The sequence below is a fragment of the Anas acuta genome, chromosome Z, assembly GCF_963932015.1.
Source record: "Anas acuta chromosome Z, bAnaAcu1.1, whole genome shotgun sequence".
In the NCBI taxonomy this organism is placed as follows: Eukaryota; Metazoa; Chordata; class Aves; order Anseriformes; family Anatidae; genus Anas; species Anas acuta.
The window spans coordinates 18,639,400-18,663,285 of record NC_089017.1 but is presented as its reverse complement, the minus strand read 5'-3'; the positions used below and the strand labels follow the sequence as shown (position 1 = coordinate 18,663,285).

General features: G+C 44.1%; 2 long non-coding RNA genes across 9 annotated transcripts in view; both read right to left on the bottom strand.

Annotated features, from left to right (window-relative positions):
* Positions 1–5,384, bottom strand: part of LOC137848069 (uncharacterized) — a 95,147-nt gene extending 89,763 nt beyond the window's left edge. For 2 of the 8 annotated variants that reach the window (XR_011091164.1, XR_011091163.1), the window contains exons 1-2: positions 3,988–5,383; positions 1,777–1,858 (exon numbers count right to left, since the gene is read on the bottom strand). This is a non-coding gene — a long non-coding RNA (uncharacterized lncRNA). Of the gene's footprint in view, positions 1–1,776; positions 1,859–2,134; positions 2,174–3,987 lie in introns of all 8 variants that reach the window. The other 6 variants (XR_011091159.1, XR_011091162.1, XR_011091166.1 and 3 more) reach the window with 5 other exon arrangements.
* Positions 5,385–5,477: 93 nt separating this feature from the next.
* LOC137848070 (uncharacterized) lies at positions 5,478–22,138 on the bottom strand. Its single transcript, XR_011091167.1, has 3 exons — positions 21,984–22,138; positions 10,996–11,141; positions 5,478–10,863 (listed from the first exon to the last, which is right to left on the bottom strand). It is a non-coding gene; the product is annotated as an uncharacterized lncRNA (long non-coding RNA).
* Positions 22,139–23,886: the final 1,748 nt, after the last annotated feature.

Sequence of the window (23,886 nt, the reverse complement as noted above, 5' to 3'; positions counted from 1 at the left end):
TCTAGTTCTAGTGCTTCTATTATATTTTATTTTTCTCCTTTGTCTATCAGGCTCATTACCTAACTTCCACAGTGATTTACATGAACAAGAAGGGAGTTAAGGCCCCCTGTACTGAAGAGAGTTTAAGAATTTCTGTTGCACCACCTCTTCTGAACGTGACTCTGACCTCCTGACCTTGAGTGAGCCTTTTCTGTCTTTTTAACCACACAAAGCACAGATCCAAGAGATGTATACTGTTTGAGCACATCCAAGATACGTGTGCTCTTTGGCTAATAAAGATTCTCCAGATGAAGTACTTGAGGCAACATGTGCATGACTGGGAAATGATGGGCATGCATATAAATATTCATGAGTGTATATTCAGGCTTCGTTTCTCATATCCTGTGCCTGAGCATTACCAGCCTTGGGGCAAGAGGGGGAGGTGGAGAGGAGGGAATAAAGACAAAGAATACCATGGGTCTGAGGATCCTTTTGATTCCCTGTTCGTCAGTATCTATTTTGTCATGAAGATGAGACATCCAATCTGTTTTTAGAAAACATATGATCCAAAGCCAGGACTAATGTATAAATTTGAGAGCAACATCCCACCCTGAAATGTTCTTGCATCACTTAATAAATGGTGATTATCCAATTATCCATACACTATCCATTGCAAATGAAAAAAGCCTACATAATGAGGCATGTAATGTTCTCGATGGTTTGCTAAAAAAAAAAAAAAACACTCTTCTGGGAAGTATCAGAAATACACATCATATCTCTGAATTCTGGGAAAAAAAGCACGGCTGATTCAGATGAAATTTGTCTAACAATATATAGAGGTAAGTACCTTTCAATTGAAAGCACATTGGAAAGATCACAGGGACTTATTTATTCCAGCAGAGGTCAGGAACAAATCATATTCCAAAACATGTGTTCCCTACCTGCTTGTTTCATAGCTCATGGATAGATGACATGCAGGGCAAAAAAACCTCTCACTTTCAGTCAAAAGAAGCCTCATTTACAGAGCAAACCTTATTTGTAGGTCTTTAAGCACAAGCTAGTTGGACAAGCACGTCTCTGCCAATTTACTTTCTGGAAAGGCAATGATGTCCTGGAGGCTGTACAAGATTTTATGCGGCAACTGCTGATCAAGCCCTCAGACACAAAGATAATACCATTTTGATAGTGTTTGTTGAAAGATCCTAACGGCTGCCAGGAGGGGAATTTCAGAACCAAAGACAATAACAGCCCTCATTAAAAACTAGATTTGCCTTGCTCATCTTAGGTTCAGTTAAAGGAGCAATGAAACCACTTTCTATATAATAAAAAACATCTTTAGAGCTGCCTCACAAGGCATTAAATTGCAAAAGAGGTCAGCGCTAAGCCGTTTTGCCTGAGAGTTTCCACTCATTGTGAAAGAAGAGGCTGAAATATTAGTTCTGCAGGATTTGGACTTTGGATACTCAAAGTCAGGTGAAGGAGTTTTGAGAGGAAATTGGAGAGAGATGGGGCTTTCTAAACACGTCACTCTTTGGAGATACAGACTTTGGGTATACTAAGAACTCTACCTGTTATGTATTTATTTCTATTTTGTTCAAGAAACAAGCACATTTTTCATTCACTAAGATAATACCAAGAACAAGCTCAATTAATTACCTCAGACTCTATATGCCTGATTTCCATTATTTCAAAAATTTCTGAAGAAGTTGACTGAAGTTCCCAGCTCTGCATAAAACAAAAGCTCAGCGCATCTAGGAGTTTACAGGAAAACATGACAGAGTTACACTACAAAGATACCTCAGCAATGGGCCCGCAGGACTCCTGAGACTCTGGTGCTTCAGTCTTGGTCCAAGTTCTAATAACAGGCACTTGCCAGTAACTGGTGAAAAGTAAACAAAAGAGAGTGTATAAGGTTAGAAACCATGAGGACGAGAAGGCATGGAAAAGCTTCAGCAAGATAGAGGAAAAGACTATATACATATAAAAACATACACAAATACATATATTGCTGGTTTGTACGGCATGTAAATAATATAAAAGAGAGGTAAATCCCTCTTTTAAATCAAACCTCTGCTAATTTAACAAAGGAACACACTTCTACTGTGTGATATTTGAGAACCGAGAAAAAGGATGGGAACAGATGAATCAACATCACCTTTTGATTGGTTTTCACGGGAGCAGAGCAGAGCCATTGCTGAAATATGTAATTTTTAAAAGAGAGGGAAAGAAAGAAAGAAATCATATATATATAAACAAAAGCAAGATATAAAAAGGTTCATCCTTCATCCTAAGAAACATTTCATCTTCCCTATTTCTCTGTCCACTTATTCCCTGCTCCTCAAGCCAACGTCATGGCCCGTGCTTTCTCCTCTCTCTCTGAATTGATTTTTTTTTCCAAGAATTTACGTAGATTATGTATGAAGTGAGGTCTCCTTGGTTATTTACATTTCCACTAAATCCTTCATGTGTCCCTCTGAAATCCCAGGAAAATCATTTGGTTTCTGCTTTCCTATTTATAAATTATTTTGTAGATATTCTTGAAGTTTCATTTGCATTTTGCTTTTCAGGGTTTAGAGGTTGAAGTGGGACTATTCTACAGTGGCTGCCTGTTTGTTTGCAAGCCCACATAACAACTTACAGGTAGGTGATTTGTTGTTTTTTCATTAAATCCTTCCATTCTTTTTAACTGAGTGTTATGTTACCTGTTTGAGGGGCTGTACTGCTCTGCTGCTGGACTGGAACATGCTATCAGATTCCTTTCACGAGCTTTTAAGAACTTCTCAGGTAAGTTAGATGCTAGTCCAGATCACTTGTTTGCTGTGGTTACAGCTGCTAAGTAGTTATCAAGCATTCTTCCTACCTTCTGTTTCAGGGTACATGTATGCCTGTTTTCAATATATCCTAATCACATGAAGGTGTAACTTAAACAGATCTACTCTGGGCATATGCGCATTGCAATTTTAAATATACACAAATATCAGTCTGTGCATTTACTTCTAAAAACCAGTTCTGAATCATTTCCGTGTGTGATAATAGTGGACAATATTTTATATCAGAATGAATACAGCTGTGGTGTTATTGACAGGTCATCTCTTTCGATAATGTGAATAATGTGTGTTCCCCCAAAGAGCATACACTACCAACTGCTGGAGGTGTAAGTGTCCATAACCCTCAGAAGCCCTCAGTCAACAGGTCTTTTCCACAAGAGTTTCAATCCTTGAGCACTTTGTATGTGCTAGTTACCCAATTGCCCCAAAATTAAAAATGGGTACATCTTTAAGGCCCAATATACAAATACAGTAAGATTCAGGCATATATAGCGTCAGTAATCCACTTGTCATAAATTCCACCTGCTGTGGCAAAACATCATTGTTTCAAGAGAAATTACCTACTACCTCAGGACACATGTAACACCAACTCCATCCAAAAATGTTTTGAGTCAGCCCACTGATGCAGGTGGTGGATGTGATTTGTTCTGATTCTGAAACTCTTCTTTAGCCATAAACAGCCAAATTAAACTAAAGAGCCTTTGTGTGGTCATCATACAGATCAGTGATCATTTATGATATTTGGCCATGTTCCCACGGCTAGTGAAATCCAGGGACCCCACACAGCTCTCTCTAAAAAGCAGGAGAGACAAAAAGCACATGGTCCAAGATAACCATGTTCAGTCTGATTTGTAAGGACTGAAGAAATTATATTGCTACTCATGATGCAGAGCCAAACCACAAATACCTGCTCAGATCATGAAAATACCATCTATTATGTAACTTTTATTCATAATACATAACAGTATAATAAAAATAATGAAGAATATAGAGTCATTATAGAGTCATAGAATCTTAGATCTGTGGTGAAACCTTTCAGTCAGAAATACTTATTATACTTGAAGTGGTCACAGCTATGCATGAAGGACATTATACCACAGCCCCTCTCCTCTCTGACCATGATGCAAAACGACTAAGATGATCAGTGCCCAGGAAGTCCACACCTTATATAAGTACTTACCCACACTACTCACCAAGTCTCATCAGAAGAGATCTGGCCAGTCCCTCCATGAAACAGCCAGTGGCTGATAAGTGCAGAAAGCATAGAGGAAGTTTCCGTAGGCTTTGCTTTGCCATGATGTCAATGTCTTCTCATCTCCTGCTCATCAGAGAAGCTTCTTACAGCTATTAGTTGCCAAAAAGTCAAGGGTCCCAGTCCTGCTATCCTGTCTCCTTACCAGGGAAATCAGGTGGCCTGGGAAGTAACATGTGGCCTGGGAAACAGCCTGTAGTGTGTGTTGGTCCTATGCAACACTTGATAGCTCCATGTTTGAAAGCAATCTTTCCTTCAGCTACAAGTGCCTTGTGTTCTCCCATTTTTATACTGTCTCCATGTTCAGCCTGAGCATACATGACAAGCTGTGGGGTATTGAAGCCTCCAGAGAAGTTAGCTGGCAGACTAATGTAGTGATCAAATTTACACCCAAGAATGATTGAAGAGAGAGGATAGTTGTGGTTTCATTGGGAGTATCAGAAAGGACTGGGGCAGCTCAAAATGTGAGATCAGAGCCATCAGGGAGCAGTAATACAAGCCTAAGAAACTGGAGAAGGAAGAGAGAAGTGGCTTAGGGTGTACTTGAGGCAGCAGATCAGAGAGATCACTTGTGAATGAAAAAAGTCAGATCCAAAAGTAATTGAGTAAAGGGAAGAGCTGACAGACAAAGAATTAAGCAAGTCTGTTTTTCTTTACTATCTTCTGTTCCGTCTGCACTTTGCTTACAGAAGTCACCACGATTATCTCAGGGACATTACAAGTCTGGTACTGGAAGGGATGGTGGCATTAACACACAACGCAATTGTAACAGAGGTACTGTTTATTAGACTAGGCTGTCTCCTCTGCAATTGAAATGCCACTGCTGTTACTCATCTATCCTCTTCCCCTGTCCAAATAACACTTAGGCAGGGATTACAGGAGCAGGAGCCCCGGACATTTGAACCTGAGATGCTTTTTTTTGTCCTATAGGCATGAAGTCAGAGGGCACGCATGGGGTGCCTTCGAAGGAAGATGTTCCACGGGACACTGCACTGGAAAAGGTCCAAAGAGACTTCTAGACGCTTCACAACATAAAATTGTCTCTAAGATTTAAACCTCGGAGGAGTGGGTCTCTGTAAAAGCAGAGCTCTTTCATCCAGATCTTTTCAGTTTCGACATACAGTTACATAAATCATGTCAAGAAATGAAGCTGCAGCCAGTATCAGTGCCTCTTTTTAACTCTATCCATTACATCCCAGGAAGAAGAAGGGAGGGAGGAAATCAAGACATTTATTTTAGTTCCTAAAACATTTTTTCTTCAATATCCTGTTCAGGGCACATGCCTTTTCCCCATCATCTTTGATTGTGGTATAGAAATATTTTGTCTTAACTACCAGGAAAAAAAAAAAAAAAAAAAAAAAAAAAAAAAAAAAAAAGCTATATTGAGAAGTAAGCCATTTAGAAACCATAGCAATAAATTAGTGATAATAATAGGAATAAAATCTCAGCAGCTGTTGATTTAGCCTGGAATATGTGAAGTTTATAACAAGATCTAGTCCGTCCATTCTCAGCAACAGGAGGTGAGGCTCCCACTACAGCAAATGCTGTCAGGCAGAAAGGACCCCCACAGGCATCCCAAGCCTTCGAGAGAGAAACCACCCCTACAAGGCAGGCTGCCAGACCAGGACAGCTGTGATTTTGCAGGTCTCTCCACGCATGCTTAGTGCACAGCATGTTGGCTAGACCCCTGATACACCAGGAATCAGTCACACGGTTTCATACCTGGATAAGCGGGGCTGCTGGTGAGAACAACAGCTCTCAAAGCTGCTGTCCTGACAAAATTATGATTTACTCCAGGGCCAGGTGTCAACCAGCCAGATTCATTGCAGAATCTGTAGCAATGGGTAAATATTACTGCTTTGCCTGCTCCAAACTGAGAAAGACAAAAGCAGGCATTCGACTTTATAGGCAGATTAGATTAGGAGACGACATCTTTTCTTTCATCTGACCATGTCTTCCCATCGCCCTCCCCCAGCTCTGCCACATGCGCCGCCCTGCAGACATCCCCCATTTGACATTTTCATCCATAAAAGGCCCACAAGTTGACTGATAGGCTCTTTGTGCACCACATGCCCTGTCCCAGCTCATCACAAAGGGAAGACAGAAATAGGTACGTAAGTAGGGCTGCATCTCTGCCTCATCAATCAACTCGGCAGTGATGATGGGGCCAAATGAAGTCTTTCCACTCATTAGATTCCTGTGGTCTATGGTTTGCCAAGAGTTTGACCACAACTCCCTGGTGTATGTAGATGGCTTCTGTGATTCCCAGGTGGTCTCTCATCAAAATACGTCCCAGGCCTGGGTCTGGTTAGCTTCCCAGAACAGACAAGACTGACACAGCCATGGGCTCCAAAGATAAGTATTTATTGAAGAATATGCTGGGTTTGGTGTAGGAACAAAGGTCGGCAAACAACCACCACTTGTGGAGTCAGAGATAAGATTGTCACATTGAACCCAAAGAGATCAACTAACCACCTCATTCTGTCTGGGTACAGCAGGCCTCTATTGTCTTTTTCCTTAGCCAAAGTTTTACTTTAAATGTAAAACCTTAAAAATCAGTATATTTATTTTTTATTTTGCAAATAAGAGCTGCTATCACATTCTCATAGGATCTAATTTCCAGCATTTCTGCCCTCTTCCTCCCCTCTTCAAGCCAGATCACTTCTGGTACCCTACAGGCCCAGGTGTCTGGAGAATTAAGACAATAATTCTTTCTGCAACACTAAGATAAATACCTGTTTTTTGTTTTGTTTTGTTTTATTAAAGCCCCTTTTCCGTGGAATTGATATCAATTTATGATTTGTTGGTCTTCAAGAAGACCACCAGATGAGTCCTGAATCAATTCAGAATTAGTTAAAGGCCCTGAGCACTGCCTTGTTGTCTGACAGCAGAAGGTCTCTCTGTCTTTCCCTCTCTTTCGACCACACTGTCAGCCAGAAAAGGTATGAAACATGCAGGGAAAATTTAATAAATCAGTGGAAGGACTTGTAGCTTTTCCTAATATATACATGTGTGTGTTATAGAAGGATGAAATATAGGAAAAGGGCCACAAGAAGCAGGGAGGAATAACTGGGGAAAAGCAGCAGATGTTGTAAAAGATCTACTTTCATGTTCCCTGTGCACCAAAAATGTGCAGACGTATGTTGGCAGAGCTACAGTCAAAGTCCACTGTGAGGCTATATCTTACACATCTGGAAGCTATTTGGCAGGGTGTAGAGTTCAAATGTTTTCTGCTTCAGCTGGTCTCAGACATACCTTTCAGTGCCGGGCCAGGCTTGGGACAGCTCAATGTGCAGGCAATGTACATTAAAGAAGGCATTTGTTGTTGCTTCAGCGCGCTCCCTTCAGCTGTTGTCAGAGCCAGGCGTAGATCTGGGGCTTGCTCTCCCCCCCTTGGCTGCACGGTGCCAGTAACACTCGGTAATGAGGATGATAATAAAGAAGCAGGGAGGAGAGCAGGGAGAAGAAAACGGCACCACAACTCAGCAAAGCCTGGCCTCATATCAAGAAACAAAATGTACTTGGACAAAATCCAGCGTGTGAGTTAACTCGAGTGCAGAGCAAGCCATTCAGGAAATAAGAAGGTCCGCGCTGCACGGGAACATGCAAGGGTCACATCAGAGCTGGTGTGCTTTTTGAAGAAAATCCCCTCACTTTAAAAACACGGATAAATACATGGAGAAAGGACCCCTGCCCCAGAAGGGTGGCCACCCTAGGCCAGCAGGAAAGCTGGCACACCACTGACCCAGCCCGAGAGCTCCCAGCAGCCACCAGGTGCCAATTGCTGTGGAGACAAATGTTTCCCAGCAGAGATGCGCTCCTGGAAGCACCCCAAGGTCCAGCTACCTGCCGTGCCCGGTGAGGAGCGGGCAGGCCAGCAGTTTGGTGCATGGTTTCCCCATCAGAATGAGACCTCCTGGTGCAGCACAGCTTGCAGTGGTGGCCGTGAGCAGCTATTTGCCCCACCGCCATCACGCTGCGGGTGGTGCACGCCCGCCAGGTGGGTAAGGGGCTGCAGCACACCAAGGCTTTCCCCACCTCACAGCACATTCCTGGCTGTGCAGCTGGGGGGAGCCAGGAATGGACTTGGGCTGGTGAAGAAAGATGCCTGCTGTGAAACAAGGGGATTGTGGAGAGCAGGAGAACAAGCTCCACCTCATGATCAGACCTTGGACCGTCCCACCAGTGTCTCCACACTCTCTCCCCTGTAAGTCTCAACTAGTGCTCAGGAGCTGAGAGCAATGCATTGATCATTTCAACGCTTAGCACACTTCAAGATCCCATATCTGCTTTATTTAGATAAAGAGTATCTTACACACCTCCAACTGTCTTCATCCTCTCTGTCCAGAGCCATCCTGGAATTAAAACAGGGAAGCATAAGAGGAATTGGATGAAACTACATCTAAAAGTAGCCTGCCAAGATGTTATCACTCAATAACGCTGTCAGTGGTGGGAACATTTTGCAGCACAGCACAGATCTTGTAACACCTCCACCTCCAGCTCCCCACGCCTGCACCTCACTATTTTTACTTGCACCCTGTGCTCTCTGATAGGGTATGTGCCTGCATGCATGCAACGTGGTGCTTTTCTTTTTTTTCTCTCTCTGCTTTAAAACTTGGAGAGCAGCAATATTTCTTTGTTCATTTTCTGGCTAAGGGTGCTACTGGTGGTGATCCAGGGTTCAGGGCAGAGGGAAGAGGGGGAAGCCTCTGTGCTGCTGCATCTGTGGGCAACCACTGCACTCATCAATCCCTCCCCAGTTTGAGGTGCCCAGGCACGTAGCCTGGTGAGGAAGCATTGGGTGGTGGGGTCAGTCTTGCTGGTCTTGTGCTCTGAAATGCAGAAGGCAGTGGCAGCCCAGCCATCAAGCCCTGAGCTGATGTTTTCTCTGGATCTGCATTTCCAAATATTTCCTCAGCCTAGCTCTTTCGCCTCTCTCCCCCAGACTCCTTGTTGACTGGCCTTCCCCATGCCATCCCCCCCACACACACTATGACAGCTTCTCTAAAACAAGCACACAAGCTCAGTTACCCAAGCCGCAGCCCTGCTCACCCGCAGCCCTCCCACCCTGGTGCTGATGTGGAGGAACGTGCTATTCTTCAGCTGGCACAATGAAGGTTGGTCAGGGATGAAAAAAAGCCCAGGAGAAACAATGAGATGTTTTATATCAACCTCAAATGAGCAGCCAGACAGGACTTTGATACTGCTGATCAAAAATGCATTCAAGTCAGAGGAAGAGCCTATGCTTGTGGCATAACAAAAATTGAACCTCGGAGGAAAGTTAAAATATATCTGGTTGGGATGACTGTAAATCCCAGCAGACTGTGACCTAGGTAATCAATCTTGGTCTTACAAATAGCTTCACTACAACATACATATGACCATAAATACTGAACTCACTTTTGATCAACCTGGTGTGTTTGGCTTGGCAATATCTGACGTGGCGTGGTTTCTTGGAGCTGGATGGTCTGCAGTGGAAAAAAGGCTTAGCCATGACATCCAAACACTCTGCCTCAACATGGTGGCTCACCTGCACTTTCCCCAGCATGGTGGAATAAAGGACAATGGTTTTGAAATGGAAGTATCCACTGCAAGAACCTGTAGATGCGCGTGGCTTCATCTAAGTGCTCTGAATTACAGAGCAATATGCAAGCTGTCACTTACTGATTTCCATCCAAGAGAAGCAGGAGTGCCTGCAGACCAAGGCCCAAGAACTGGTCCTCAAGCCACGTGAGTGAGGAGAGACAGGTAGTAGAAACAAACCTCTTAGTCCAAGCTGGGGGCCAGGAGCCCTGGGAAAATAACACGGTATGGCCTCAGGAACAATCCACCTTTGGCAAAGTCCAGAAAGGCGAAAAGGTAGAGGTGCCCTGGACCTCTACATCAGCCATTTGCCTCCAGAGAGCTTCAGACAGACCACAACTGCAGCAGGCTGATGTGCCCAAGCTCTTGGTAGCAGTACAAAGAGCTGGGGTGCAATGGTCCAATAATACAAAAGAACAAGGTGGGCAGACAGAGGGCAATATCTTTTATTAAACCTACTAAAACAGTTGGAGAAACACATACCAGCTTTCACCATGCAAGCATTTTCTCAGGTCTGAAATGAACGTGAGATACCCCAGGGGAAAGCCATGACCCATGGCAAGAAGTGAGCATCTGAGAAAACAACTAGACATGGAGAGTTGGTGGATTGTTCATGTATATTTGAAATATTAAGTAGTAGGGTCACTGTTTGCTGCTGCAGCACTTGGACAGGGGAAGCAGGCACACTGCTACTCTGTCGAAGCCCTTTGGAAACCACCACACTGTGTTGGGCAAGGCTGGGTCTGGAAATGTGCACGTGCTGGGGACACCAACCAAGGTCTGGCATCAGAGACAGTGTGCAAACCCTAGGGCAGGAGGGGTGATTTGGGACACCACTGAAGCCTTCAGGGACTGACCATCCAAGGAAAGCTCGCAGAGGCAGATGCTCTGCACAACACCCCAGTGAACAGCCACGTGCATCCACCAGGAACCGACAGCACTAGAAGGAAACCCAAGACCCTTAAGAGCCATTGTGAGATCAGGCATAGACAAGCAGGTCTCTCTTGGGTTCCCAGGCTCTGAGGGATTCTCAGTTTCTGAAGAGGGTGGCTATGGCATTACCTAGTTTTGCTCATGGCCCTGCTGCAAGTTGTGTTCATTAGCAAAGCTTGCCAACCTGATGAGGCTCCATCCAGTACTCCAGGCAGCAGTGCCTAGGAGCCTGTGGGGTGTCCCTGCTGCAAAGTGCACAGTGATGGGGCATTTGTGGGCTTTAGGATTCTGGGAAGAAAAAAAAAAAAAAGCGAAAAAAAAAGAGAGAGAGAGAGAGATTTACAAAAGATAGTGTTATTTCTTCCATCTTTATCCCTATAGCCAGCCTCAAGTACAGTGAGAGAAATACAGGTTTTGTACCTGCTGAGATAAAGGTGCAGTGGCACATGAAGAAAGCCATATGGTCCCTTGGAGAGATGACAAAACCGACTGCATTAGTATTGCTCTGGCTGTGTGGAGGCCACTGCAGCTGCCCTGCCATCGTTCCGCATTCCAACATCTCCTTCCTGCAGCGTATACAAAGGGAAAAATGATCAAAGCATAGGCCAGCCCTGCTTCCCCCATCAGAAGGTAAACAAGAGTACAGAGGCAGAGTTCATGCTTGATTTTGAACCCCTGGTGCTGAGAAAGAGACCTGTATGTGACAATATATGAAAGTGCTTGCTCTGGTGGAAGGGTACAGGTATGTGTCCTCCAGATCAAGGGAAAAACCTCATTAGAGAGGGGAGAGAGCAATCATTGAGTAGTATGATTAAACACATGGAACTAAAATTTTTGCTGTTGGCATTGAGCATCTCCAAATCCAGTAATGAATCGTGCTTTCTACCCCTTTCCAGCAGCAAGAAACCTCTTAAAATTAGGTAATCATGATGCAGTCAGAAAAGATACTCGAAATTTCAAGGAAATGCAATATATATTTTTGCTTAGCAGGCATCTCCAGAAGACGAAGGAAAACCTGTTCTGAGTGAAAAATGGACCTTTGAGTTGTATGGCATAATCTTTACACATCCCCTCTCCACAATATGTTTTCTGTTGTAATGAAATTCCAGGCGCTGATGAAAAGGGAAGGCTGCTTGCCAAGATGAGTGAGGTAACATCACTGCAGAGTGGCCTGAAACTCCCAGTGCTCAGCCACACTTGTGATGCTGGATATCTCAGGTAGGAGCTAAAGCTGATGGCTGTATTTCTTTCATATACGTACCTTGAAAATATGTACCTATTTCTCTGTTCAGACCATGAGAAGCAGGTTTGCCATTTAAAAAAAAAAAAAAACTTATATCTGACTAAAACGGAATTGAAAATAAAAACACCAAATGCTTTTAAAGTGAGTCACAGGGCTTCCCTGGAAGAATGGAAGACACCAAGTGATCTCACTAGGTATTTTGCATCTTTCATGTTTCCTAGGATGTCATTAACCACAATGCTCAGAGGCATATCCTCCTGCAGACTAAGAAAACCCTGCTTCAGATTCAGCTCCAGAGGAAATGGCCAAAGTGCTAGTGCAGACATGATCATGCTCCTGTTTCATGGAAAATGAAGGGGAGATTGCAGTGCAGGCTTTGATACCCTCCAACTCTGTTTCTAGCTGTTCTGCCCTCCTCAGCCTTCTGGAGCAGGAGCACTTCATCAGGGAGCATTCCCTGAAGGCCATGCTCCCCTTAAATGCTCACTGCATTTAAGAGGTGGTGACAGTCCTGGATCTGCAGATGTGTATTAGTGGTTTTGCTGACATCAGAGTCTAAGAGATACCTGTAATTTTGCCTCTCCTCTCTCCCATTCATGACAAGTTCCTCACAGACTCAACCCATGGTTTGCAAAAGCTGCAGGCACAGCCAGGGAGTTTGCTGTAGCAGTACCCAAGGCATTGCCAGGGAGCCAGGACGCAGACCTTACCTGTCACAGCAAAGCAGGATGACAGCAATATCAAGACCTCATCTGGCTCAGAGAAAAATCTATCTCTCTTCATATTATTTCTACAGTGGAACCTCAACAGCACTATAAATAATTGCAGCCACCCTTGCTGTTGGCAATCCCACTGTTTTATTTTTTGTTTGGATTTTTTTTTGTTTGTTTCAGAGGCCACAGAAACGTTGTTGAGGGTGGCTAGGGCTAGTCACAAATAAAACTTCAACAAAATATCCAGTTTCATAGATAACCAAAAATCAACTGTTTACAATTCTGGTCAAATAGTGTTAGCCAAACAAAGGCAAGAATGAATTTTTAACACAGAATATTTCATTTGAGACAAAAACTAACACACTCAGTAGCTCCAAGGTAAATTTTTCCTTCCTATTACATATCACTGAGGAAAATAAAAAAAAATTAAAAAAAATAAAAAAGGCTTTCAAACCTGCTGTTTTGTTTTGTTTTGTTGTGAATTGGCAATTGAAACATAGTTCAGTTCAAGCTTTCATTACTCAGGCCTCAATATTCTCCCATGATTCCTAATAACCACATCAGTGCTTCTGCAGCAGCAAAAATCAGTTCTGCCCAGGACACAGGTTCCTCATCATCTGAGTTTCAAGAAATAAGAAGACACAAGTCAGGAACATTGTTCTACTAATCAGCTTTATCAAACAGTGGGAAGAAGTGAAGAGAAATCAAGTGAGGAAGCATTGGCAAAGTCTTATATTTATATTATTAGCTGATTACTTGATGTTCTCTATTGTAAGCAAATACCATCCACGACCCCATTTGTCTTCATTATTATCTAATAACTGCATCTTCACTGGTGTCTCAGAAGAGAAAAGTTTCAAAGAGAACTGCAAGCCACGTGGGTCCATTCCAAAAGGTCACTGCATGATTTTATCTGCTCTATTTTCTGGGTTTGCCCAACAGACTTAGCTCTTTAGGACATACAGAGAAGTGTGAATATGAAACCAAGTGTAAATAAAAAATAAATGTATTTTAGGAAGCTGAAGTTACCCTGCTTATCATTAGCCATTGACCCCTTTCTCTGACCACATCATCTCTACTTGTAAAGGAGAGACAGCAGGACAGTAACAAATGTAAAAGAGTGTTTCTCTTTGCCTACAATGTTAATTAGTGATATGGAGCTCCCTGAAGGGGAAAAAAAAAAAAAAAAAAAAAAAAAAAAAAAACAATAAAACAAACAATAAACTTTTAATGTGTTCTAGCACTTACAGAAAGCAATCCTGCCTCTTGCTTGCAGTGGTAAATCAGCCAGAGGGTTTTCACCCACATTGCAGGGAATGCCATGGTCCCGTGGTTGAACACCCAGAGGACACCAGGCTGCAATGAGAACTGTCAGCTCCAGCTTGCAGCCAGTTTTCCCTTCTTCTTACATTCTTACCTATGAAGCCTGCAGTCTTCAGCCCTATTCTACAGCTTCTTTTTCCTTTCCCTGGGGAGGAACCTGACCTTGCAGTGCACAGCCCCACTCAAGGAGCCTGGAGACACCTCACAAGCTGCACACTGGCTTCCAAAGCTGCCAGCCTTCTCAGGAACAAGTTAACCTGAGACCACAGACATCCAGAGACCTCTAGAGAAGTCTGATTTACCTGGAGTAGAGCAAAATCTAAGATATTTACAGCATTAAACGTTCAGCCAGTGAAGCAATTTGGACAACTGGCAGCACAGGCCTATAAAGAAATAATTGGTTTGACAGCAGCTATTGTTTCATCAGCAGGATCACAATCTTAGTTGAATACAGCAGACATAGAATCATAGAACCATAGAATATGAGTTGGAAGGGACCCACAAGGATCCTTGACTCCAACTCCTGGCTCCACACAAGACCACTCCAAAATCCAACCATCTGTCTGAGCGCATTGTCCAAATGCTTCTGGAACTCCTTCAGGCTCGGTGCTGTGCCCACTGCTCTGGACAGCCTGTCCCAGTGCCCGACCACCCTCTGGGTGCAGACCCTTTCCCTAACCCCCAGCCTGACCCTCCCCTGTCCCAGCTCCATGCCGTCCCCTCGGGTCCTGTCGCTGTCCCCAGAGAGCAGAGCTCAGCGCCTGCCCCTCCGCTCCCCTCGTGAGGGAGCTGCAGGCTGCCATGAGGCCTCCCCTCAGCCTGCTCTGCTCGGGGCTGAGCTCACCAAGGGGCCTCAGCTGCAGTGTACCGTGAAGGTACATCCTGAATGTAGCCTCAGTGCTTGGAGGCAAATAAGGCACCTGCTTTGCCTTTTTAATGTTTCCGTAATCATTTGTCAGCAAACAGAAGCTGCAATCCCCATTAAAGAAGAAAAGTGGTAAAGGAGGATTAGATGATTGTCTTCTAGGATTCAAGTGCGCTCACTTAGATGGCTGACATGGTGAAATGGTGAAAGCATCATCTACATACAATCTTTGATAGTTATCTATGGGCTGGAGCCAATTCTGTGTAACCCGTTAATCAACTGAACAGTGCTTTCTTTTGACATCCTTGCAGTAAATTTGTCTTAGGGAGGAGCTTGTGGTTGCAAATGAACAGTTCAGTTAGTAAAGTTGAGGAAGAAGTGGAAATGACACGATACAACAATCAACTAATCCTATACAATTTTATTTATTTATTTATTTTCAGATTTGGCAGCCTGCAGTAATCCTATCACTTCTGTGAAGAAGTACTCTTTGAGCAGAGCAACATCCACTGCAAGGACTGCATGGATCTTCTGCATTTAGTCTGCACACAGCAGAGAAAAGTCACTGTGCAGACTCTACTACTTTGGAGACAGACATGTGAGACTGGAGGTTCACGCAGTGCCCAGTGCGACATTTTGGAGAGCTGTGTGACAATGCTCTGCTGACCCCTCTAGATGAGCAATTGCAGGCAGTGGGGATGTCCCAGGGCAATGCTAGAGGAATAGATATGAGAGAGAGCATCCATCCTTTGGATGGAGTTAGTAGATGGTGGCTTTGGGAAGCTTTTTGGCATCAGGTTCCATTCCCTAAATATGTGATACAAAACCTGGCTTGCTAGGACAACTTCAGTTCTTTCCTCTTTCAGTTCTTTTAGTTTTTTCCATATCTTCAATATGGGGAAGAAACATGAAATGAGGAAGCTTCCGAGCAAAGCTGTGCAATACCTGTCTGTCCCCTAGCAGGCTGGAGCACACTCCTCAAGAAGTGGTAACCACTTCTTGAAAAATGCAGTTTCTGCAACAGTGTTTAGTTTCCAGTCATCCAAACATTTTGGAATCAACAAAATCAAAACATTCCACTATTATTCTGATGTTTATTTTACTGCAATATTCAGTTTTCGGTTTGGTGGGTGAAGGGGAACCTTCTTGGAATGTTTAAAAAATCTACATGATTTTCATGGAACTCTTCAATTTTAAGAGAAATGGTTGAAATTTATCCCTCTGTTCTGTGTCCCTCCAAGAAATATCTTTGAAACTCTGCTTCATGAAACTCCAGAGGAACTGCACTAAGGATGAAAGTGTCAGATTTCAGATCAGCGTTTTTATTGAATGCACTTAGCTTAGCTCCAGATAACTGTTCAGAATTTCATTCTAGTGCATATATAAGAGAAGCAGCTTTAAAAAATATTATCTGAGAAAGTAATTTCTCCTTCAGCTACAGTATGAAGTTATCTTTGGTGGTTAAGAGCTAGCAAATCCAGTCTACCTTTCAACATGCCTAAACCACTAGATCCCACCTGGAATTTTCAGAACTCATTATCTCTCCCTTTCTCCTCCATACCCACCCCCCTTCTCTTTCCTTTTACAGGCTATGTCTTGCTCGTCTGTCTCTTTACTAAGAAAAACCACCAAAGCCACATTCCTATTAATACTATTCTTAGCTTTTTGTTTCCCCTCTAGGAGCACAGTTCATGTTACCACAAAACAGACTTACAGAAATTTAATTGCCAAACCAAGCCGTAGCTTGAATCAAGTTCCCAACAAGTTGCATTTGACAGTTACCTTCGTTTAGCCAAGCTACAAAGCCTGACACCATGTAGGCCAACAGACACACAAAACAGGAGCTGACAGGGAGCAATAATGTTCAGAGCTCATGATAAAGCCATGTCAAAAGTAGTGTGATCCAAACATTCAGCTCAGCTCAGACTTATATCATACTTTACTTCAGAAGAAACTTCATATATTTTTCTTCCACTTCATCCAATCGAATGAAGTGAAAGGCATTGTGCTGTGAAAAGCAAATATATACTGCTAAGCATACCAACCAAGGTAAAATTGAAGCCAGACTATCTCCTCTTTCAGTTTACTCAGTGCCAAAGTGCTTTGAAACATTTGTGTTATAGAATCATAGAGTATATAGGTCAAAGGGATTCAAAATCTGCGTACCTCTTCACACTGCCCCAAAGCAGAATCAGCTTCTCCAGTGTCATTATTGAACATGTTTCTACCAATTGTTCACGAGGACTGGCATCCAATTCTTGTGCTTCACCGTCATTACTTTCAGAAAGTGCTTCCCAGTTTCAAACCAGACTTCTTCACTCCCATTTGTAAACAGCCTTTTACCTTACTCTGCAGCAGTGCTGCTCTACCACATTTGTCTCTTCCCTCCTTGCTGCCCCATTCTTTGGACTGAACAGTTCTCAGTGTCTTTCACTCTCAGCGGTTATTTGCTGCATCCTTGAGGACTCCTATTGCTCTTCTGTGGATTTTATCTAGGTGGTGCCCAGCTTTCTTGCCATGGACATAACTCTTGAGCCAGTCACAGGCTCAGCACCCCTTGTACTGCTGAAGCTAACGGCACACAGTTTTGGCTTATGCGATGTACAAGGTGTTTAAGGCCTAGCTCTCTTGCAACTGTTTTTTCCTAATTTAACATTACGACTGCTTCTTTGTGCAGTATATTCCCTCAAGCATTAAGCACAATTAAAAGCATTAAAAAGATCGATGTACATTTCTAGGGTAATCTTCTGATATTTCCCCATGGGCTGTCTTATCTCTGGCTTTTCCTCATCCTATTCTTTTTTTCTATGTAGCATCTCACAATAACTATGTATTCAAGAGTGTCTTGAAGATCAATGTCTCCACAGAGAATAACGGGAATATTTGCAAACTTCCTGTTGGAGTAAAAACAATACAAAAGCTGAAGCTAAGAATATTCAACATTTCTATGATTTTTTATTTACTTATATTTTTTGTTATAATAGCAGATTCTTTCATGTCCCCTGGTCAGTAACTCATCACAGTGAAGGGCAAGCTGGCTCCTGGATGCTGCACTGGCCATTAAGAGGTCCAGATAAGATGTTTGGTGTCTGCCCACGCTGTGGCCATGGCTTAACTTCCTCACTCCAAGGGTGAATTAACCCATTCTTACTGTTGGCAGTTCAGCATTTACTCATTTCCCACAGTCAAGACTGGGCCAGCAGATGAGGGAGTCTCTCTGTCCTTCCCATTCACCACCGCACCACTGGTCTTTGCCCCAAAGGCTTTACAGTCTACTTTGAAGCAAGGCATGAAAGAGCATAAACAAATGGGAAAGGACAAATGGAGATCAAAGGCAACCAGGGCAATGAAGATAAGATCAAGTAATGATGCATGTCTGCCCTTGCCCAATTTAATGGTTACAAATCATCTCAAGAATCAGCTGACCTTCCATCAAGCTCAGGGTTAATTATGTTGTGTGCGGTGTAGTTTGGTTTTCCGATATTTAATCAGATTTTTCTCTTTCTGTCCGAGCATAAGTAATTTTGAGTGGAAGCTGCCTGTAAAAGGACAAATCTTTTGACCTAATTCAGAACAGAAAGTCTGAAAATAGCACAGGGCAATTCAAGAGAAGAGAGGAGAAATGGGACATCTATGGTGCCCCCACCGCCAGCCCAAGGAAAGAGGGGAGCAAAGTCACAGAGCAGAGCAGATTAGGAGCTGGTTGCCTAAGATGCTTGGAGATGCAGTGATATGAATCCAAACTCATTTTGCTGGGCAAGCAACATACTCTTCTGCCAAGGTTTTGCAGTTGTAAAAGAGGGAGAGGGGGGCAGAACCTTTTTTTTTTTTTTTTTTTTTTTTTTAACTAGAGGTATATACCAATTAGCTGGACAGAAGAAAGGGAGTCGTTGCAAACAGCAGTTGACAACACAGCACAAGAGTGAGGGCAGGAGCCTGGGGATGAGGGCTAGCACCGTGAGTCTGTGAACCCAGCACTGCAGGGAGTCCATAGAGCTGCGAGAAACAGCTTCAGATAAATAACAAGCTGGAGACAAGGAAATCTAAGAATTTAGAAAAGCCATAAGGTGAGCCTGTTTGCTGTGACTCTCCATTTAATAAAATTAAGATTTAACCTCTTCTGTAGTTTCATGTGGATAAGTCAAAGCCACGTAATACAGAGATTCAGCTCAGCAGATCTCTGCTATCATTTCTTGCTGTGAAATCATATTATTCCAAGCACTTGACTTCATTACTATGGCAGACAGATCACTGCTGTTACAGTACCTTTTTATGTATGATGTGCACACCATTGCTTCTCTGCTCTGTTTGCTATTATTTTTCATTGTCTCCATCAGGCACAAAGTAACAAGAAACCCTACCGGTGTAATTTACTCTGCTCAGTATGCTGTTTTGCTAAAATATTTTTCTTTCATATGGCATCCCAAAAATAAATAAATACAATAATATTACTACAGTTGAAAATCAAGCTAGTTAGGTAATGTCAAATTGGCAGACATTCAGCATCCTTCAATTACCCCCCTTGTACATATGCATTCTGGCATAGCCTTTAATTAACACCATCATACCACTTTTTTTCCAGTGAAAACATGTCATTAAGTACCCAGGGTGAGTGAGGACCCAGTACAGAGCATTCTGTTTTCTCCTTAATGTTTAACAGGCTTATTTTCTATAATCCTCAGAACCCTGCTCTGAAGACAGACTAATTAATTTCTGCCTGTTTTTCTCCCATGCCACCACAGTACGCGAGAGCCTCAGAAACAGCATGTTAATTTTCACAGCCACCCGGGAAGACAGGCAAGGGGCAAGGAGCTGTGGGAGGTGAGAGGCTCCACCTCACAAAGAGGGAGCCAAAATCGTGAGCCTCGGTGGGGTCCAGACTCAAAGACCACTGCTCCCAACCCACCCCAGGTTGGAGGAGCTGCCTCTGGGAAAATCCAGCACAGATTGCCTGTCTCCAAGTGGGAGCATGGTGTGAGGCACAGACTTTGGTCAGTGGTAGGTGCCCTGGGGTGGGCTGGTGCAAGCCCCAGGGCACTTGGCTCTGCTGGACCACCCCAAGGGATGCAATGATTGCAGGCAGCCCCAGGAGATGGTGTGAACCCACAATCAGTGTTATGAGGTACTCAAGAGGATGCCAGGCTTTAGCCACTGAGCTCTCATGAGCTCCTACTCACCGTGAGTAGATCACATTTTAAAAAGCACACAGTCTGGCAAAACTTGGAGAAACATCCTCAAAGCAAAAGGAGACTCATCCCAATAAAAAGGCTCGGTGCAGCTGACTTTCTCATGGCTGACTTTTGCCAGGGTAAGCCAACATCTGTGCTGTACAGAGGTTATGCTCAACACTGGGCAAGCCATTTTGGCTGGAGTTTTCCAGTAGAATCAGCTTGACCTAGAGATCTAGTGTGGAAATGCTGAGCTCAAAAGCTGATGCTTTATCAAAAAGCTACAAAGTGACTGGAAAAGGAGTTTCACAGCCTGGAGTACCAAATAAACATCACAATAAGCTCTAATCCTCATAATGAGAACAACAACAACAAAAAAAGTATTGTGTCTGGCCATATCCTAAAGTGAGATTGATTTTGACAGTCTGACAGCATAGTTTTAATTGCTGTATATAGCACATCACTTTTGTGTAGCCACACAATCAATTAGCAGTGCTGCCAACAGCTAAAAACAAGCATACAGCTCAAGGCCACCTCCAGCACTGGGGCTCTCCGATGACGAAATCAATCCATACGAATTTGAAGGTCTCCATTTTCATCCTGACAGGTGAGTGGAGCAATACAGATCCACCTTGTCCAGCCAGTGGTGATGTAAATCCATGAGGATGAAGGGCCCCAGGCAGGATGTTCTTCCAGCTATCGTGCTGGGAAGCACCACAGTCTGCTGCAAGCAGACCCTCTTGGCACAGTGCAATCATTAAACAGAAGTAGCTGTCAGAGACCTCAGCGCATGTAGCATTTCCTGAAGCACTGAGATGAGTTTTCACCCAGCTACTGCAAACCACTACACCTGAACACAACGTGGCCAAAAATAACTTCTTCCGAAAGAATTTACAAAAAAAAAAAAAAAAAAAGGCATCTGAGAAGCTGGCAGGTCAGGCACACAGTTAAGTGAGCACCTGAGGTAGCAATGTGTGTCAGAGCCATGCCATAGGCCATACACTCACTGTGTGTGAAGCTCTTGCTGCTCAACCTTAGACCTTACATGGAACCACATTAAAAATCTTGCATTCAATTCAGTTCTAGGACAGTCAGAGGTATTATAGTGTTGACCACCATGGACACTTTTTACTCCAAGAGCCAAAGACTGACAAGCCTCTGCAGCAAACCTTCATATGCCTGCCTTTCTGAAACCTTCTTAATCACCTTCATTGCCATGTTGGTGGCAAAATCACCCCTCTTGAGGCCCTTCAGCAGGCAGAGGAGAGTGCCTTGAGGACACGCTACACTTCCTTACTCTCCAGGAGATGGGTCAGGGGAGGCTTCAAATGGCATCTCCTTTCTTCCTGCAGCACTTGTGGACACAGCTTTCTTGACGCTGGGCAGTCCCCAAAGTTAGGAACGTGTTTGTATGATTTCCCAGTTAGAGCTGGGCTAAAAAATATACCTAGTGGTTTTTCTGAATCAGAGCCCAACCCACTCCCAATCTACCCTTTCAGTTTGAGACTCTGCAGCAACATCTAGACAGCAGTTTACATTACTTTTGGTATCAATATGAGATTCAGCACGCCCTTCATTACAACACCCTGCCTGGCATCGCCACAATACTCTCAAGGAGAATGCAAGATTGTAAGCTCTGCAGGAGCAAACCAGCCCACAGCAAACAGCCCTGGGAATAGAGAAGGCACTCACACAGTACAGTGTGGAGCACGGGTAAAAGAAACTGTTCCACATCACAGCAAACACCAGCACATTTTAATCCTGCTTTTAAACTGGCCAAATAAGAGACATTCTTCTGAAGGAATTAATGTAATTAATTAGATTCAAACACCAGAGCAATCTGTCTGCAATGCTTACCCCAGTTTACCAGCCAACAGGTGACTGCTTGCACTCTGAGCAAGCACAGACTCTTACTGAGTCAAAATATGCAATTTTTCTGAATATTCTCATGGTAAGAAATCACTTTAAATCCAAAGCAGAGCCTTTGTTTAGAAAGACGTGTCTGCCAAGCCCTCTGAACACATGTGTTTAAGCTGGTTTGGACAAAACATGCTATCTACATTGATCAAGCCAATAGGCCCAGTAAAGCCTTTTACCTCTGTTCCATGAGGTGTGGATAGAGAAAGCGTGGCTACGTCTTGGAGAGAAGGAGAGTAGAGAGCTGTGGCTACCAATATTCGAATGAGAAAAGCTTGCAAGTGAGTTCCAGATGTCAGCCATGTGTTATGGCTTAATAGCTCAGCTCTGAGTCACAGGCACAGAAACCTGTTACGAAACACACATCCCTGCCCGAGTGTGCGCACACGCTCGTGTGAACTATTTGAAAAGGAAAAGTCAGATTTTTTTTTTTGTAGCATGAGTAGTACTTGAGAAAAGTGGTTAATCTGAGCCAAGGCGGGAGAAAACGAGCACAGATTGTCCTACGCCACAGACCAAAGGCATGATAATTTGTAATTTTAGCATTTACAAAGAATGGGTTAAAAATGAAGAGAAATTAAACACCCACTTCATAAGAAAGTGTAATCCTTCCAAATCATAAAGTCCAATCACACCCTGTGTCTTGAATAATCACTAGCCTAAATCACCCACACCCCTGCCATGTGAAACTCAAGGAAACCCAAGTAATTCCTATTCCAGGCCTTTCAAACAGCAATATTTATGTTGTGGTTTATTAGCTTCTCTTCATGCTCCTTTCTTCTCACAGAGAAGAAACAAATATCCATGGCACCAACGTTTAGCAACAGCTGCCCCATGCCTCACCATGGCTTTGGTGAGCGGAGGATTTTCTGGGGTGATCACAAGGCAGATTGGTGTTGGGGCAGGCGTGGGGCATGCTGGTGCACCTGCACAGCCTGCCATCCGCACAGGCCTGACCCCCATGGACACGTGTGCCAGTTGCACACACAGGCAGTGTGCTCTGGCCTCTAAAACTGTGTTCAGAGCAAGTGGCTTAGAGGTTTTTGAGGGCTCCGTGAAAGGACAAGTGGGATGGGGCAACGAACCAGCCCAAGGAGAATTAATGCGCTGTGGTAGGCCCCACAGGGAGGAGGGAAGAGCAAATTTGAGCTCAGTGCTCCTTAGCTGCAGAGCTGGCCGATTCCCACCCATGCCTTCACGTGTTCCCCAGCTGATGGAGGATGGCCTTTAGGTCAAAGAAACTGAAGACAGATGGATGCTGCCCCTGTCCCGGACTTAAAAAGCAAGAGCCCATCAGAGCTTGCTAAGTATCTGTGTGCCCACAGCAGACAGAGCTTACACCCTGCCCTAGGGGCACCTGGAAAAGGGGGGTGCCCCTCGACTTGGGAGCTCTTTGGAGGTTTTTAATGTTTCATCCAAAGTTTTCTCCCATGGAAAGCACAGGCTTAGGGAGGGGGGATGTTAATGTGCACTGGGAAAAAATAAAATTAAAAAAAAAAAAAAAAGCTTATGCTCCAGCCTTTACAAATTACAATTTCACACGGGAATTTGGACAGGTGCAGCGTTACCAGACCCAGCACAGCAGCCCCCTGCCCGACCTAGCTGACCCTTATTTATCCGGCTGGTGTTGCAGCACTGCAGCATCCTCGCCTCCGTGCCGCTGAGCAGCTGGCTGTGCCCCGGCCCCGGGTGGGAGGGAAAGCTCCACCACCGCCCCGAGCATCAGCCGTGGCCACAGCCACGCGCTCGGAGCAGGCAGGCGTTGCCAGCGACACCTTGTCACAAAGATATGGCTTATCTGCTCCCTGCAAAGGGACGTGCAGCCTGTGGACAAGTGTCAGCCTCTCGTCACGATGCCAGCACTGCCCTGAACAGCTCGCGGTGCAAAGGGCGAGCAGAGTGTTTTCAGGATATCCTCTTTGAATGCATTGTAAATATTGTGTATAAACCAAGCCCTAATCTTCACAGTTCCTGTAGAGACTCCCGAGACGAAGGCCTCTGCCTGAGCTGCTGCTGCCAGACTTCATGAGGGATGGAGAGGGGAAGCACGCCTGCAGGGCAGGGCACGGGGAGCTTGGCTCT